This window comes from Lacerta agilis, chromosome 7, assembly GCF_009819535.1.
Source record: "Lacerta agilis isolate rLacAgi1 chromosome 7, rLacAgi1.pri, whole genome shotgun sequence".
NCBI classification, from domain to species: domain Eukaryota; kingdom Metazoa; phylum Chordata; class Lepidosauria; order Squamata; family Lacertidae; genus Lacerta; species Lacerta agilis.
The window spans coordinates 51,570,002-51,586,279 of NC_046318.1; the positions used below are offsets into that span (position 1 = coordinate 51,570,002).

Sequence of the window (16,278 nt, forward strand, 5' to 3'; positions counted from 1 at the left end):
ACATGGATTTTGTAACTATTGAACTAACAGTGCAAATGCCTCTGAGCTTCAGCTGTGAGAAAAGGCGTGTTAGGCCCAAGTCATTTAAAGGCCATAAATTAGAACAGGCCACAGAACACTAGTGTGAAGTGCTAGGTAACCCAGAGCACGGCACTCGTGAAAATGGTAAGTTCCATGATATGGATAATTAGGAAAGAAACTGAAAATAAAACTGCCAGTATAATAATGCTGTTGTACAAATCGATGCTGTTGTTGTATTTAGAATATTTGCACATTTTCCACAGACTTCTGGTTGGCCACTGCGAGAATAGGATGCTGGACTAGATGGGCCATTGGCCTGATCCAGTGGGCTCTTTTGATCACAGAATCATAGATTTGTAGAGTTGGAAGGGACCCTGAGGCTCATATATGCAGGAAAATGCAGCTGTCCCATACAGGGATCGAACCTGAAACCTTGGCATCATCACCACAGTCTAACCAGCTAAGATATCTGTATATTTCTTTCCTTGCTGTAGACCAGTGATGGCCAAACTTGGCCCTCCAGCTGTTTTGGGACAACTCCCATCATCCCTAGCCAACAGGACCAGTGGTCAGGGATGATGGGAATTGTAGTCCCAAAACAGCTGGAGGGCCAAGTTTGGTCATTACTGCTGTAGACAGAACCACTCACACACAACCTGCAGTTAACAGCAGCTGCTGACATTACATTTTGCACCCTCCCACCTGTTCTTCCATTTTTAAGTACAAAAGATTCAATCTATATCTGAGTTAATTATTTTTTATTAAGTCATATTTAATGTGCAGCATAAACCAGACAGTTGGCCATCAATAATATCCCACATGTACAGTATCCCTAATCTTTGCAGTCTCTTCATTTAATGGAGAATACTGTAATTTCACAATAACTTCTCATTCTCCCCCTACTTTTATTCAACGCAGAGGGTCAATAAACATTACCTTACCCTCAAACATTTCCCAGATGAAAATAGGGATGTCCTATTTCAGAACAATAATTTTACTATTTATATCCTATACTGGGTTGTCCCAGCCACTCTGGGCAGCTTTCAACATACTGTATATGAAAACATAATAAAACATTTTTAAAAACCTTCCCTATACAGGTTTGCCTTCAGATGGCTTGGCGGTCGGTTAATGCCATACCCTCCAACATTTCTCCAATGAAAATACTGACATCCTAAGGAAAAGTAGAACATTTCTGGAATCAAATCAGAAACCGGGACAGCTTCTCTAAACATTCCTGGAAAATAGGGGCACTTGGAGGGTCTGCATTACCTTTTCTTTGTGGTACTCCAGAAGGTGATGGACTCTTAACTTCCATCATTCGTGCCTCTCGGCCTTGTGACTCCGGGTGATGGAACTTGGAGTCCATCAACATCTGTTTAGTCCGCCCCACCCTGCAACTTACTCGAGAGGAGAAAAGATTGTGCGAGATTAAACTATGCATAGATCATCTGACCAATGCCAGGTTTCTTAGTTTTTAAAATCATACTTCAGGCCACGTTGCTTTAGACAAACGTTTCTCAAAGCGGCAGAGAAAGCGAAGCCTTTGCAGTGTCAATACTCTGCCGCTGTCCTGAGCCCAGCGGGGTTGCTTTACAAACGTGCTTCAGGATCGCGGCCGAAAATGGCCCGCAGGCGCGCGAGGTGCCGAAGCGGGCGCTCTTTTGTGAGCAGCTCGGCTGCGTTTCCTGCGGGAACCGTGGAAGGGCTGCCAGCCAGCGCGGCGGCTTCTCCCATTTCCTGCCGAGCGCACTGCTGAGGGAACCGCCGGCGAGTTGCGAGGGACTCTCCGCCGTCCCGCTCCGGGGAGGAGGAGGAAGCAGGCGGAGGGCGGACTTGCAGCGCGTGGGTGGGGTCTCCGCTTCCTCGTGAGGTTTCCTGCCCGGGTCGCCCGGAAGGGTTGTGGAGGGCGGCGGCTTTTGTTGTGTGTGGAGGAGGGCGCGACTCCCTGGTTGAGGCGGCGTTTTCTGCTTCCTGCGTGGGATACTGTTGCGCGGGGAAACCCTGCTGTTCTTAGGCATTGGGGTGCTGGGGGGCGGGGCGCATGACGGTCTCGTTCGTGCGTGGAGGAGAGGAGGAGGGTTGCTCCCTCTGTGGGGTGGCTGGGAAGTGTGTGTGTGTGTGTGTGTTGGGGTGATGCTCTGAATAAGGCGAGTTGGCCCCTTTCCCGCCTCAGGGTTCGATGCCGAAATTCAGCCGCCGAGAGTTCGGGCTCATGGTCGCCCCGCCAACACTTGCCGCCTCTTCTCCCCTGCGAGCCGCTCTTGCGCCTGCCCTTTTAAATCGGCAGGAGGACCTCTTCGCGAATTTACGGGATTAGCCCGGAGCCACCTGGTGCTTGAGATTCCCCCCCCCCCCGTGTGTGTGTCTTTTCCCCGCCCACTTCTCGAACTGACCCCCCCCTTCCTCCCTTGGGACTGGGGAACCTGCCCGCGCCTCGCCAGCCCAGCTCAGAGAATATATTTTTTTTTTTTGCGGAGTGGGAGGGGGGGTGTATTTTCCCATTGGCTCCGGTTCACAGCCAATCGGCGCGGCGGGCGAAAGTGCCGTCAGGGAAAAGGAAAACCCTGAGACTGTGACGTAAGAAACGGAGTGGAACAAGGGGCGGAGGAAATGGAATCCCGGGAGGAGGAAGGAGGACTTGGCGATAGGTGTGTGCGAGAGAGAGAGAGAGAGAGAGAGAGAGAGAGAGAGAGAGAGGAGGGGAGTGGAAACGGGGCGCGCAAGATGCCCCCCCCCCCAACAAGGCTGTGCAGTCTCGAGCCCTGGATATGATCGGTGGCTTCTAAAGAAGGGTTGGGAAGGAAGCAAAATTCCGGAAAGGGGTGTGGGAATCTAGGAGCGCACCCCAAACTGGGGTGGGGTGTGGGTACAGCTTAGTGGAAAGATAATTGTGGGTTGGGGAGGGGCATATTGGAGAGCGGAAGTTAAGAGGTGTTTGGTTTGAAGGGAAGAGGACTAGGGAGGAGACAGACATCTGTGGGTCACTGTGAAGTAATGAAAGGAAGAGGTTACAAACAAGAGGAAAATGGGTTTGGCACCCTAATGTGGAAGTGGGGAGGATGGTGTTCTTACAGTCTGGACCAAAGGGTTTCGGCTGACGAGGATGTGTTTCAGACATAATGGAGCAGGATTCAGCTTGTTCTTACACATTTTTCTTTTCCTCTCACTTGCAGGTTATGAAATCCCTTTCCTCTTCTTACCAGTATGCCATTAAGCACATATTTTATTATTTGTCATCAACAGTCCTTACTAATGTTTCCCCGAAACTCTTCCCAATGAGAACCTGTTTTTCAAGAACAGGCAATTTTATTTAGCTAAGCTAATTTATGATAACTTTGTCCTCTTCTTTGACCTACGGTACTTCATATATCTAAATGATAGCTACTGTATTTTTTAAGGAATTGTTTTTGGCATAGTTTCATATTTGTATTGTATATATGCAGGCAGACTTTGCAAATCTCATGCACAAGATTATTTTGAGCAGTTGCAAAAGCATTTGTTGCAGCAGATTTTGCAATGTGTTTGAGTGATTCACTTTGGATCTTTGGAACTTGGTCACATCTTCTAATTTCAGGAAGTTTGCTTGTCACAACACTACCCTAGACCTCAATCCAGTTCCAGCTAACTTCTTCTTTTACTCTGCTTACACTTCCTGAGACACACACACAACTATATATCACACACGCACACGGCACAAGTTAACTAATCCACTGGAAACATCCTGCACTGGAGCATGATGCCTTTTCAGGTCCTCCCCCTTTCACTTGGTCCCATACCTGCCACAGTGCCATATTCCCATATCCCTTTAGGTTAGTATCTCAGTCATTTTTGCTGGTATAGTATTTTTTTAATTTGTTGAAAATCTCACAACAAATATGTAGACAACGACTCAATTTAAAGCAATTATTCTAAAAAGATCAAAGGTTCCCTGGCCTTTTTCTGACATAACTTTCTATTCATTCAGTAGCTTTTTGAAGTGGTAGTGCAAGCGTATACCATTGGAAATCATGTGAGAATCATTTTTCTCCGTAATGTTCTCTGAGACAATCCTGGGAACAGAATCTTAACTTCTTACTGGATTTTTTTTCTTGCTGAATCACCTCAGTAATACCGGTAGTTTCCAGTCAGTGTAACCATTCTGCATGTCACAGAATTAATTTTCTATAGAAGCAGAGATTGTTAGCTAAAAAAAAGTATCCTAAGTAAATAAGAATTGGCCTCCTATTTTGTTTTGCATTCAGTTACTTCTGTGCTGCCAGTATTAACACATAATGGTTGTTTCAAAGCAGTGTGGACAAGTCTTTTATAATTTTACATTAAAATAATAATTGTGATTTTTATGATGAATGACAGCAAAAGCTACAATTTTGGAGAAATAATGAAGTGTACTTGTTTCTTGCCATGGCAAAGACTCTCAGTAATGTATATAAATATATTTGTTATGAATACTTAGAAGACCTTCCTTCCAACGGAAGTCCAATCTAAGGGCAATGGAATAGAACTGGGCTTTAGCATTTCAATCTGTGTACCATGTATCTTCAGATCTACACATATATAGATTTTGCCTAGTATGTACAGGTATGTTAATAAAAGGGAGCCCCTGCCAGTAAAATAGTAAAATGTAAGAGTTTCCAGAGGGGTAGCAGTGTTTGCTGCGGCAAAACCAACAAAGAGTCTTGTGATATCTTGAATACTAACATGTTTCATGGTGTAACTTTTATGGATTAAATTTCAAACTATTTAAAGCTGTGAACATTTTGAAGACTTGATTTTGCACATGGATTTCTTGGCTTGTTTCTCTGAGGAATTGATTTGACAACACTGTGGAATATATTTGCTTTGTATTGGGTTCAACCTGTTTTTGCTTGAACAACTCTTTGCATTCTGTTGTCTTCCTAGGAAGCTACAAATACATCATTGACATGTCATGTAACATGTGAAAAGCATGGACAGGACATAGATGCCATGTTGAATACTTGTCACTTAGTGAATAGACAAATCAGCTTCTATATATTAGGAGGAGGAATCTTCAAGAGTAGGATCCTATAGACATTATCTATGTTTGTTCTTGAATCTGCCATGAACCAATTACCGGTATTTGCAGTATGATTGACAAATTTTGTTTCCTGATTTAAATCCAAATTGTAGTTTGCTGATGTTACAGACACACAGAGGCAGTGATCACATGTACAATTTTTGAAAAGCTGACACTTTTTTCATACCTGCCATGAATCCAGCTTAGCAGCACATGTGTCTGCTCCCTCATAGTGAAGTTGTGTTGCATCAGCTGTCTGACGTCCACATCAGGCAGGTCAAATACTGGAACAGCTTGCTGCATCAACTCCAAAGAAGCTTCTGTATACTTGGAGAACGTTTTACTAAGGATCTGGCTAATATGAAATATTTGAATGTCACTGAAACCAAGACATGCCCTTGCTTCACCATTCAGTCTTCAGGTGGGGAATGTCTTTTTTTCTGGACTGGTATGTATGCTTTCCTGTATGTTTTATCTTCCCATTATCACTTCTCCATTATTCCTTTTTGCCAGCATGAAAACATCAACCCCTAAACACACAGAAGGCCTTCAAGCAAATCTTGACCAAAATAAAGGCTCACTAAAAGAGATGTGACAATAAAAGTGTATTTATGATACTTATTCTAAGCAATATACAATTTTACACTGAAAGTAGCACTGTTTTTTTTTCCCTGTGCATGACCTTGTATGAATGTTTGTGTGTGTGCACTTGCATGCTTCATATGCAGTGACGGCGACCATAAATTGTGCTATAGAATTATGCGTAGGACTGGGTGAGAAAATGTAGTCTGGGAGAAGAAAATTTGAAAATGGTGCATTTGAAAAAAAGAAGAATGGAATGCAGCAGAGGTAGAGCTAGGGCATGGGCCCTTGGAAACAATGCCTGTCTGGGCAGTGGGTGGCAGGCCTTGTAGCTTGAACGTGTACTGTCAGTGGATGGGGAAACACCCGTGCTTGGTGAAACCCATAGTCAACTCACTTTCAGGAGAAATAACTGAGGAACCAGTTCATGCTGCTACTGTGAAAAGGTATCAGTAGCAATAAAGGTGGTAAGCCTATGCATTCATGCCCCTCCATGCACGTAAATGTCACTTATATATGAATCTGGCACTGAACTTCGAAAAGACCACTGAAATCAATAGGCTTAGGTGTGCTAACTCTGTGTTGGTATGTAGCTTATCCTGAAAAAAAATACTTTTTGTGTAGCTTCTTTAAAAGCCATAATTCAAACATTGTTTTGACCACTGCTTGCTGCAAAATGCAGTCTATACACTCTTACCTGGGAGTGAGTCACATTGTGGGCTTCTGAGTAGGCATGTATAGGATTGCACTGTAAGACTATAATGAACCACCACCAATCTGCAGCTGTCACTTTAAAATACTGAATTTTCTATAAATATAGGTTAGTTCCCTTTCCCCATGTTTATAATATTAGTAATAAATAAAATTTGATTTAAAAACAGTAGTTACCTTTTTATTTAGCAACAGTGTTAACTAATTTTTTAAAATAACTTATATTAATGTTGTTTTGAATGGAAAATTGTAGCTAATCTATGTTAAGTGATCTTTCAGTATTCCCCTTGGGATCAAAGGGGTGATGGGAATAATATGGGACACAAATTTGTTCCACATTCCCATTATATAGGGTAGCATATATTGTGAGGCCTAGTGTGGAATCTTAAATAGCGTTAGTGAAGTATACCCACAGTGGTTTTCTCAAAACTTTGATCAAAAGAGACACGAAGGCAAACCTTTACCTTTGTAATTATTATATTTTTATTATGCCTTTCCTCGAACCCAAAGCAACATAGGTTCCCCATCCTCTCTATCCTTGTGACTCTGGAGTGAGCAGAGAATAATAGAATCATAGAATTGTAGAGTTGGAAGGAACCATGAGAGTCATCTAGTCCAACCTCATGCAGTGCAGGATTATTTTGCCCAACATAGGGCTCAAACTCACAGCCCCAAAATGAAGTGTCTCGTGCTCTATGGACTGAGCTATTCAGCTGAATGAGAGACTAGTTCATGGGTAGGCAAACTAAGGCCCGGGGGCCGGATCTGGCCCAATCACCTTCTAAATCCAGTCCGTGGACGGTCTGGGAATCAGTGTGTTTTTACATGAGTAGAATGTGTCCTTTTATTTAAAATGCATCTCTGGGTTATTTGTGGGGCATAGGAATTAATTCATTATTTTTTTTTCAAAATATAGTCCGCCCCCCCACAAGGTCTGAGGGACAGTGGACTGGCCCCCTGTTGAAAAAGTTTGCTGACCCCTGGTTGAATGTATCATGCACCTCTTACAAGCAGGCATGGTATAATATCTTGGGAAGTCATGTTAAATTATACTGTATGAACACACTAATAAAGTGTACCTATAATACTTTAAAAGAAAAAACAAAACCAATTTCTGTTCTAGATACCAGTATATGAACCTGAGAATAACTGCCAAAACAGTCTGTTTCTCTTGCTGTCCATACAGCTAATCGTTTCAGCTACTAGCATCCACCCTGGACCTTAGTATTAACAGGAAAGAGTTGCCTAACATAATCTGCAGATTACCCAGATTGCCTCCCCTCCTACTGCTCTGTCATCCTTTGCTCACTTCCTTCTTTGCACACTGTGGAGCAAAACCAAGGTTCTGATTGCTACAGTCAATACTAGAAGAGAGATGGCGAAGTGATGAATGGAGGAATGGAGCTTGGATTGAGGGGTTGTAGCATCCTGTCTGTGCCTGGGATCTTTTGAAAGCTCGAAATGATTTATGGGTTAATATTTGTCAATCCTAGAACAGAATCTTCTGCCCACTACTGTTCCAAATTCTCCATTTTGATGTGCTGGATTTTAATACTAGAGGCTCCCATAGTACCTAAGGCATGAATTGATGGGGGCTTGTTATACACCTCCCTCTCTCCTTCAATGAGCATTGAGCACATTCTGAACTGCTTAATCAAGTGTTTGTTTCTACATTGTCTTACAGTTTAGAAAAAATAATGCCTCTGTGTGAAGATAACATATAGCAGAATCTAAAACTAAGCAGCTTTAAAATGTTAAGTGCTACACTGTACTTTTTCCACCTCTTGGCTTCTTTAATTTCAGCTAACAATGTTTCAAGATACAAAATTTGTGGTCTGGATTTTGAAATTCAAGAAAATTAACTGATTTAACAGATTATAAACTCATACTGAAAGTAGCAGCTAGTATAATGGTGAGCTTTCTTGATGCAGGCTAGAGATGTTTCAAGATGTATATTCAGAATTGCTTAACACATAAATGAGTTGTTTAAAACTTTTTACTCACAACAGGTGTTGAACTCACAATATATGTAATTAATGGGTGGACTCGCCCAACCCCCTTCCAGAGCAGGATTATGAAAGAATTCTAAATGGTGCACATATGGAACAAGGGAATAGTATTCTGGGCTAATTGACATGTAATGTACACTTATGATCTTGTGCGTATATGAAGTCCATGTAACACCTAAAATGGTGAACTTCAACCTCCAAAGACTTACAATGAAATCTAGTCTAACCATGCATCAAATTATAGCAGTGCTTGAGCCACTAAACTAAGTTGGGTATCTACTTATCCAGCGAGTGCTCCGGGGACTTTAATAATTGTGTGGCATGCAGATGTTTCAGACTTGCACCTGCTAGATATGTCTACCATATGTGTATATATAAAGTACAAGAACACACTCTTGAGTCAGAAATTAAAACTTAATTGGAGAGCTGCTGGGAGACACAATGGCATTCATGTGTGATGGGACTTCAGAAACATAAAAACTGAGGATAAGCAAATGGCCAGTACGCTTATGACCTACTGCATTAGCATATAGTTTTGTCAAATATTAACCTGGCTGTGTTATCCCTACACTTAAAAGCCCTGCTGTTTTGGACCTTTCAAAGGTACAGGCCTGATCTCCTAATTGGACTCTTAAATAGCATTAATTCTTTCTCTGTTCCCCGGAACAGAGACTTTGATTCAGAGAAGCAAGCAGAGTTTGTCCCCACCTTCACCAGTTTATCGAAAAGCAGTAGTATTTTCTGTGGAGACTGGCTCTATTTATTTTAATTTTTTGGTCGTTCATGGGCTCCTTGAATTTAGAAATTATTCCACGCTTTATCCTTTTACAGTAAGGACGAAGTATCGCCGCCCACCCCCCACTACACACGGAAGATCCTGTCCTTTATACATAGCCATAAATTGCTAAATTTGGAGGGGGGGGAGAGACGGGACATCCCATGATGCAGGCAGGGGGCGGGCCGTGGTTCTCGGACGATTTCAGCAACAGGACACATGGCGGTTGTTTCATCGCGTGCACAACTAACACTGTGCCCTTCAGACGGACGCGGTTCTAGAAGAGCACACGGATCACACGTTTAAGGCGAGATTGACAGCGGCATGTTGGAACCACGACTGAACGCTCCGGGGCGGGCAGGATTCTTCTCTAGAAACGAGGCGGCGGCGAAGTCCTTTAGAGAGTCTTTCCGTCGCAGGTGCTTCTCCCGCCTCCGCGCCCCCTTCTTCTCCCATAATAACTCTGCAGAAGGGGGGGGGTCCCTTCTTTTCCTCCCGGGCGCCGCCGAACTTTTCCACAACACCGGCGGGAGTTGCTCCACTCCGCCTGAAGCGGCTGCGGCGGCATCTTCTGTGCGGCCAGGTTAAGCTGCGCGAGGCCACGAGCGAGTGGCGACTCCGTCCTGGGAACGCCGCCCCTCTCTCGCCGGCCATTCGCCCGCAGGCGAGGCAGGGCGCCACCTCGCTATCTCCATGTCGATATCTGGGTATTGGACGCCGTCCTCCTCCTCCCCGCCCCGCCTCCCTTCGGTTGAGGGCGGCGGGCGAAGTAGTGGGTGTCGACTTGTCTGAGCCCTTGTGTACCCGGCGCCCTGTCAGCGCTTGACGCCCCCCTCCCCCAACCGTCCATCTCCGTTTCCTTCCCTCTTTCCTGAGGGCGGGGGGGGTGAGAGAGGAGGAGGAGGAGGAGGAGAGTGTCCTCGTGGAGAGCGGAGACCGCGGGGGAGGGGGAGAGGAGGAAGGAAGGAAAGAAAGCGGCGGAGGAGGGAGTTAGTGACCTGACCCCCTCCCCCCGCTGCCCTTTTAGGAAGGCTGGATTCTTGCATAAATTATGCCGGTGGCTGATGACGTGTAACCTTGTGAGGCGGGGTTTGCGGGCGCGCGCACTCTCCCTCCTTCCCTCTCCCCCCCCCCCGCTCGCTCGCTCGTTCACGGGAGGCAGGCAAGGAGGGGGAGAGAGGGCAAGTGGCGTCGGGGACGCGCCTCGTGGCGGGCGGAGGGAGCGAGCGAGAGAGCGAGCGACGGGGGCGGACGAGCGGACAGGCAGGGGGCGGTAGCAGCAACGGCAGCCGCTTGGCTGGCTGGTGTGTCGCTCGGCTTTTGCGGACGCGCTCGGGAACTATCGGATTAAACTTGAATCGAGTGAAATTACACAAAGGAGCGAAGCGGACCCGGGACCCGGTGGAGACCCGGAGACCCTCGCTGACCCCCCGCCCGCCCTCCCTTCTCGCCGGCCCTGGTCAGGATCTCCGCCCGCCTCGCTTTGACCGCCCGGCCGAAACCAACTCCCGGTGCGTGTGCGCGTGTGTGGGTCTCTCTCTCTCTCTCTCTCTCTCTCTCCGTGTTTGTTTGTTTGTGAGGGAGAGGCGCTCGCTCTCTCGCTCTCTCTCCGGCTCTTTCGCTCCCCCCCCCCGTCCGCTCCCGAGGACGCCTCCGCCGCGCCAGCCCTGACCCCGGTGAGTGACCCGCGCCTCAGAGCCGCCTCGGAAGCAGCCTAGAGGGCAGCGCCGGCCCGCCGGGCAAAGAGAGCGCGGCTGTCCGCGGCCCACAGCCGGTCCGGCGGAGGGAGGGGGGAGCGGAGGGGCGCGCGGTGTGTCGGCGAGCCTCGCCTGGTTCTTTGGTCCATGTGCATCCCTCGGCCGTGGAAGCTTCCCAGGATGTAAAGCGGGGGGTGGGTGGGAGAGAGGAAGGAAAGAAAGAAAAGAAAGAGGAGGAAGGAGAAGAAGAAGAGGCGAACACACACGCCGGTGAGAGCGGGAGCCGGAGCGAGCCTGGCGGCTCTTCTCCGCCTGACCTCTCTCCTCTCCCCTCCCCCACCTCCCTTTTCTCGAGCGCAAGTTTTGGAGGGCGATTAAAAGGAGAGGAAAAGTTGGGCGAAAGTCTCCGCGGGAGGAGGAGGAGGGGCGGCGGGGGCCGGATCGCGGGGAGCGGGATGAGGCGACGGGCTGAGCGCGGCGGCTCCCGGGAAGGCGCCCCCCCCTCCGCCCGCCCGCCCTGCTGGCCACGCTGAGCGCTCCCGGCCCTGGCAGCACAACAAGCGCTAACAAAGTGCGGGGGCCGCCCGCTTCGCCCCCCTCCACCCTCTCCGCCTCCTGCTAGCTTGACCCGGGGGCTCCTCGCGGACACATGGAGCCATGGGAGGAGGAGGAGAGAGAGAAAGAGAAGAGAGCCCAAGGAAATGGAGGTGATGATAGAGGAGGAGTGGTGGTGGTGGGGGCGGCGGCGAGAGAAGAGAAGAGGCACGAGGTTGTGCCGGGGTTATTTGTCTTCGCTGGAGAGGAGCGGGGAGGCTGGCGGTGGGAGTGAAACGGGAATCACGGGAGGGAGAGGAGATCACGACTGTTTTCCAACAACCCAAGAAGAAAGCGTGTGTGTGTGTGTGTGGTTTTTTTGTGGTGGTGGGGGGGGGGAGAGACGCTCCCCAGGCAGCTTGGATGGGGCTGGTGGCGGAGGCGATAGCAGTAGCAGCAACAACAACATAATAGGAGACTTAACCCCGCGGACCAAGTCTGCTTCCCTTTCTGTGTGTGTGTGTCTCTCTCCCTCTCTTCTCCTCTCCCCCCCCCCCCGCCGGGCGATCTCTTCCTTTCGCTTGCGCGCTTCCCCCTCTCTGTCTTTTCCCCTGATCGAGAGCGGGTCGCTGAGAAGGTCTCCCTGGTGGCCGTAGTTTCCCCCCTCCTTCCCGAAACCAAGGCCATTTTGAGGGTGAGCGGGAAAAGGTGGTTTGAGGCCAGGCGGTCAGGGAGTGTATGTGTTTAGGTTTGATTCATAAAGGGAAATGGGTTGGCCGGGAATTTTGTTTCTCCTTGGCTCTGGTGGGTGGGTGCTGAATGTGGGGCTGGTGGAAGTGGGAAGCGGACGCTTGGGATGTGCGGGGGGGGGACTCTGGAGGTGGGTAGGGAAGGTGTTAGTGGGTCACAGGGAGAAGGAGCAGCCATCATTATATTGTATTCATTTTCCTGATAGCATTATATAAGGGACACCCTTCTGTATTAGGAGGCACCCCCTTAATCTAGTGGTGGGGCAGGCGGGGGGGGGGACATTAAGCTCGTGGGATTTACCACATACGCAATAAATCGGATGAGTTTCTCCAGATCACTCTGGGATAGTGCTCACGCCTTCCTTTTAAGTACTTTAAAACGGACAATGGACAAAAGAAAAGTAGCAACGCGCTGGGAGTTTCCTTTGAATACTAGAGATTTTTAAGATACAACAGCCAACTCATTCTATTATGCCTTGCTTTTGTTTGGTGTAGTACTGAATGTGCTTTCCAAGCAGATCTTGGTGAGTTTTTTTTTTTTCATTTGCAGTGAGCTTTTTGACCACTTGCTACTCATAGATTTCTGTTTGCAAACTTAAAATTTCAAACCAATATGGCCCTTCTCTCCCCCTCCCACTTAGGAGATGTGTTCCTTAGAATATATATTTTAAATAGAAGCTCACCAGCTTTTCTCCTGGTGGAAATACACTTTTATATCTCATATTACAATAACTACAAATCCGAAGATAAAAGTTGAACAATTTTTTGTTTTCTTGCAGATCATCCATTCTAACGGAGGCAAAAAATCTTAGTGACTGTGACCCAGGCAGCATGGGTAGCCGATTTATCCAATTACAAATTCAGTTAGTTTGCAGTAATGTGTGAGTATTTTGTTGTTGTTGTTGTTGTTGTTGTTGTTGTTGTTGTTGTTGTTAAAAAGCACAGTTGCTAACTATTTTTTGTAGGAATTGATGTTCATATTTTTTTTCAATTAGAGTGCTGTGTCTGTTGCTTAGAGTATTCTTGTATTGCTGTTGCACAACAACAGAGGCTCTTGTCTTTAACCTAAAATGGCAGCTTAATTTGACTAGGGCCCCATTCATTGACAGTGATAATAAAAAGGCTGAAAGCTAAATGTAGCTGGATGCTTGGAGTACATTTGAGAATTCTACCTTGCATTATAGGATGGCACAGAAAGAGCAGTTTCCATCCAGAGTACAAACGTTTACAACAAAACATCTTATTTTGAAGTATTTGTTAATAAATAGTGGACAGAAAGTTGAATAATCATGAAGGAGCTTGGAAGGTTTAGCATTTCCCTCCCTCCAGACCCTGTCCAAAATAGAATTGAACTGCTCTACAAATTCACTATGTTTGAAGTAGTGGGCTCCATTTCTGAAGTATGAAACAGGTGACTGTCATTCGTGTTCTTATTTTTAAAAGGGACATTTACTTCTTCTCATCACAGTAGTTTAATACTAATTTGGAGTATAATTTATTTCCTGACAAATTGTTACTTAAGCATATGAACATCTTGTACATTCACAAGTTTTTATAGGACATGTCCTATTTCAAACAATGTATTGTAAATTGTTCTAGTTACCAAAAGAGTCTACAAAATACCAACTATTTCTGGAAGATAGATATCTACCATATTTTTGAACCATTTAATTTGCAAAGGGTATTCTATTGCTTATTTTAATCCTTGAAATTTGAGATAACAACAAAAAAGAATTTGGGATTCTTGCTAGCCTCTTAAAAATCATGCAAGATTTCTTTAAATAGTAAGTCTAGGAAGGGTTTTTATTACCTTTAGAAACTAATACATAGTGAATTACTTTGGTGTAATGATTTTTTTTTCAACTTCACTGTGGTCTTGAAGAATATCAGATATAAATGTAATGGTAATGCATTGTACTTGTACAAGGCTAGAATACCTGTGGTTTTTAAGTCAATTCCAATAGCTTATTTTAAGGTCCACTACTATAGCTTATTTCAGATATACGTTAGAAATGCTTTTCAGATTCAGTTGGATTCAAAGGTTCTGTTCTATAAGCAGAAGGGAGGGTTCATTTGAGCCAATCCACCAAATCTAGTCAGCTACAAGAATATTTCAATTTCATAATAAATATTATTTTGTAAGCATCCAAGGAGCTTATATTGGTTGCTGATTACTGTTTTATTGAAGCATGTTGACAGAATTTTTTTTGCAGCTTCTAAGTATGGTGCTTGGGCATAGAAATTTAATATCTTACAGTTTTCTAAATACAGAAGCAAGGTAATAAAAGAAAGGCCCAATCTATTCTTACTATTTGAAGGGGATAATCTGCTGATTTATTTGTTTTATTTTGCTTTAAAATGTTTGCTAAGTTACAAGATTGGAACTTCTGAAACATCGCCTTTTTCATACGTTTGTATAAGAAGAGCATGAAAATCAAGTGTGGTGATTATATCTTTTTAATGGCATGTATGATTACTGGGAAGCAACATCCAATCAAGATTTCCAACAATCAACAGTTAAAAAGTTGAATGTGGCATGGTCTGAACTTGGCTCTGGAAATAGTTGGTCCTTCCTCTTATGATATGCTGAGCCTGAAAAAACTTGAAAACCACTGAGAGTTTGCTGCTTTTTGAATGCTCTGAAGTCAGGACAAAGCCATGGAAAATTGTCACCCTTCTCTTTGGCTTGGCACTGGAGAGAATTGGGTGACTTGCCACCATCCTTATGCTGAGCCTTAGATGTTCTGCAGCCACCTGCCTCTTATTCTTCGGGGAAAGGTGGCAAGCATAGATTTTGGTCAGCTACTAAGGCTATCCATAATTTGTGGGCCTCTGGCAGTAGCTGTATATGGATATATTTTTCCAGTAAGCCAGTGCAGAGTTTGAAGTTTTAGAAGGAAAAATAAGAGGTTGTAAAAGTGTGGCTCCTAAGTAGTTTTGTCTTTTATGAAGTTTGCACTATCAGCCCCACTTGATGATGTGCTGTAGTAGGCTCAGGTCTTTTTTGAATGTGGAAACCCAGGATCAGGTCTTCTGCTTGGTCGATCTACACTTTATGAGGAAACCACATTTGTTACTGACACACGAAGGTTGTCCATAGCAAGCAAGTAATTTATGCACATGCTTTCAGCGATATGTTGTTTATTTGAGAGGTATTGTACTTCTGAATCCTTTGAAGATATTCTAATTTCCAGACAAAGATGCATGAGGCAGAGTAATATTTTATTACACAGGCTGACCTCTTAGATAGTAATGCTGTACTGTAGCAGTAAGGGCTTCACATAGGCCCTTCCTAATAGTAATGGCTTCAATTGCAGATCACCTGTGCTCAGGCATAGATGAGGTACCACTTTTATAGTTTGGTGATTGCCCCATCTCCCTTTTCTGGAGTCCAGAAAAGGGCAGGAGCTCTTTCTGATCTCATGCTCAGCCTCCAAGACTTGGAAAGCAGCGGGACATCTTGCACTCCTTAATCTGTTTGAGATACATTATGACAGGGACACGCCCCTTCCCTTCTACCCAGCTTGGAGATGGGAGTTGGATTGGGGATCGCCTTTGAATCTTATGAATCTCAGGTTTATGTCACAGTCAAGACTTCTCCCTTCTTGGGGAAGAGGCAAGATTGTTGATGAATGCAAATTTTAGTTAGCTATCAGGCTTGGTCCAGTTTGTGGGCTGCTGTTCCAGTAAATCAAAGAGTGGCTAATGTGGCTATAAAATGTATGAATTGCACTAGTCTTTATTTCAGAACTCAGGTTTCCTATATGTAACAGTGCCACACAGAATTAGTAGGCTATTGTTGGATCTGTATGGATGAGCCCAGCTTTCTTTCCATATGTAGATAAGGCCAAAGTCATAAGCAGATAAGACACCATTTACTATGTTGATTTCAAAATAGTTGGTTGTACCACACTGCTCTGATAATTCATAACAGTTTTAACTCCAAAAGTAATTACAGTCGTACCTTGTTTGATGAATGCCTTAGCAGTCAAATGTTTTGGCTCCCGAACACCGCAAACCCGGAAGTGAGTGCTCCTGTTTGTGAACGTTCTTTTGGAAGTTGAACGGACTTCCGGAACAGATTCTGTTCTGCTTCCAAGGTACAACTGTATCTACTAGTGAAATGCACAAGGGAAACTTCAGTAACTGGCTAGGTTACATA

At 45.3% G+C, this 16,278-nt stretch overlaps 1 protein-coding gene across 1 annotated transcript in view; it reads left to right on the forward strand.

The window, feature by feature from the left end:
* Positions 1-10,395: 10,395 nt before the first annotated feature.
* Positions 10,396-16,278, forward strand: part of CHD7 (chromodomain helicase DNA binding protein 7) — a 140,566-nt gene continuing 134,683 nt past the window's right edge. The window contains 2 exon segments of the mRNA XM_033155291.1: positions 10,396-10,647; positions 12,896-12,997. The gene's annotated coding sequence lies outside the window, so the exon portion shown is untranslated.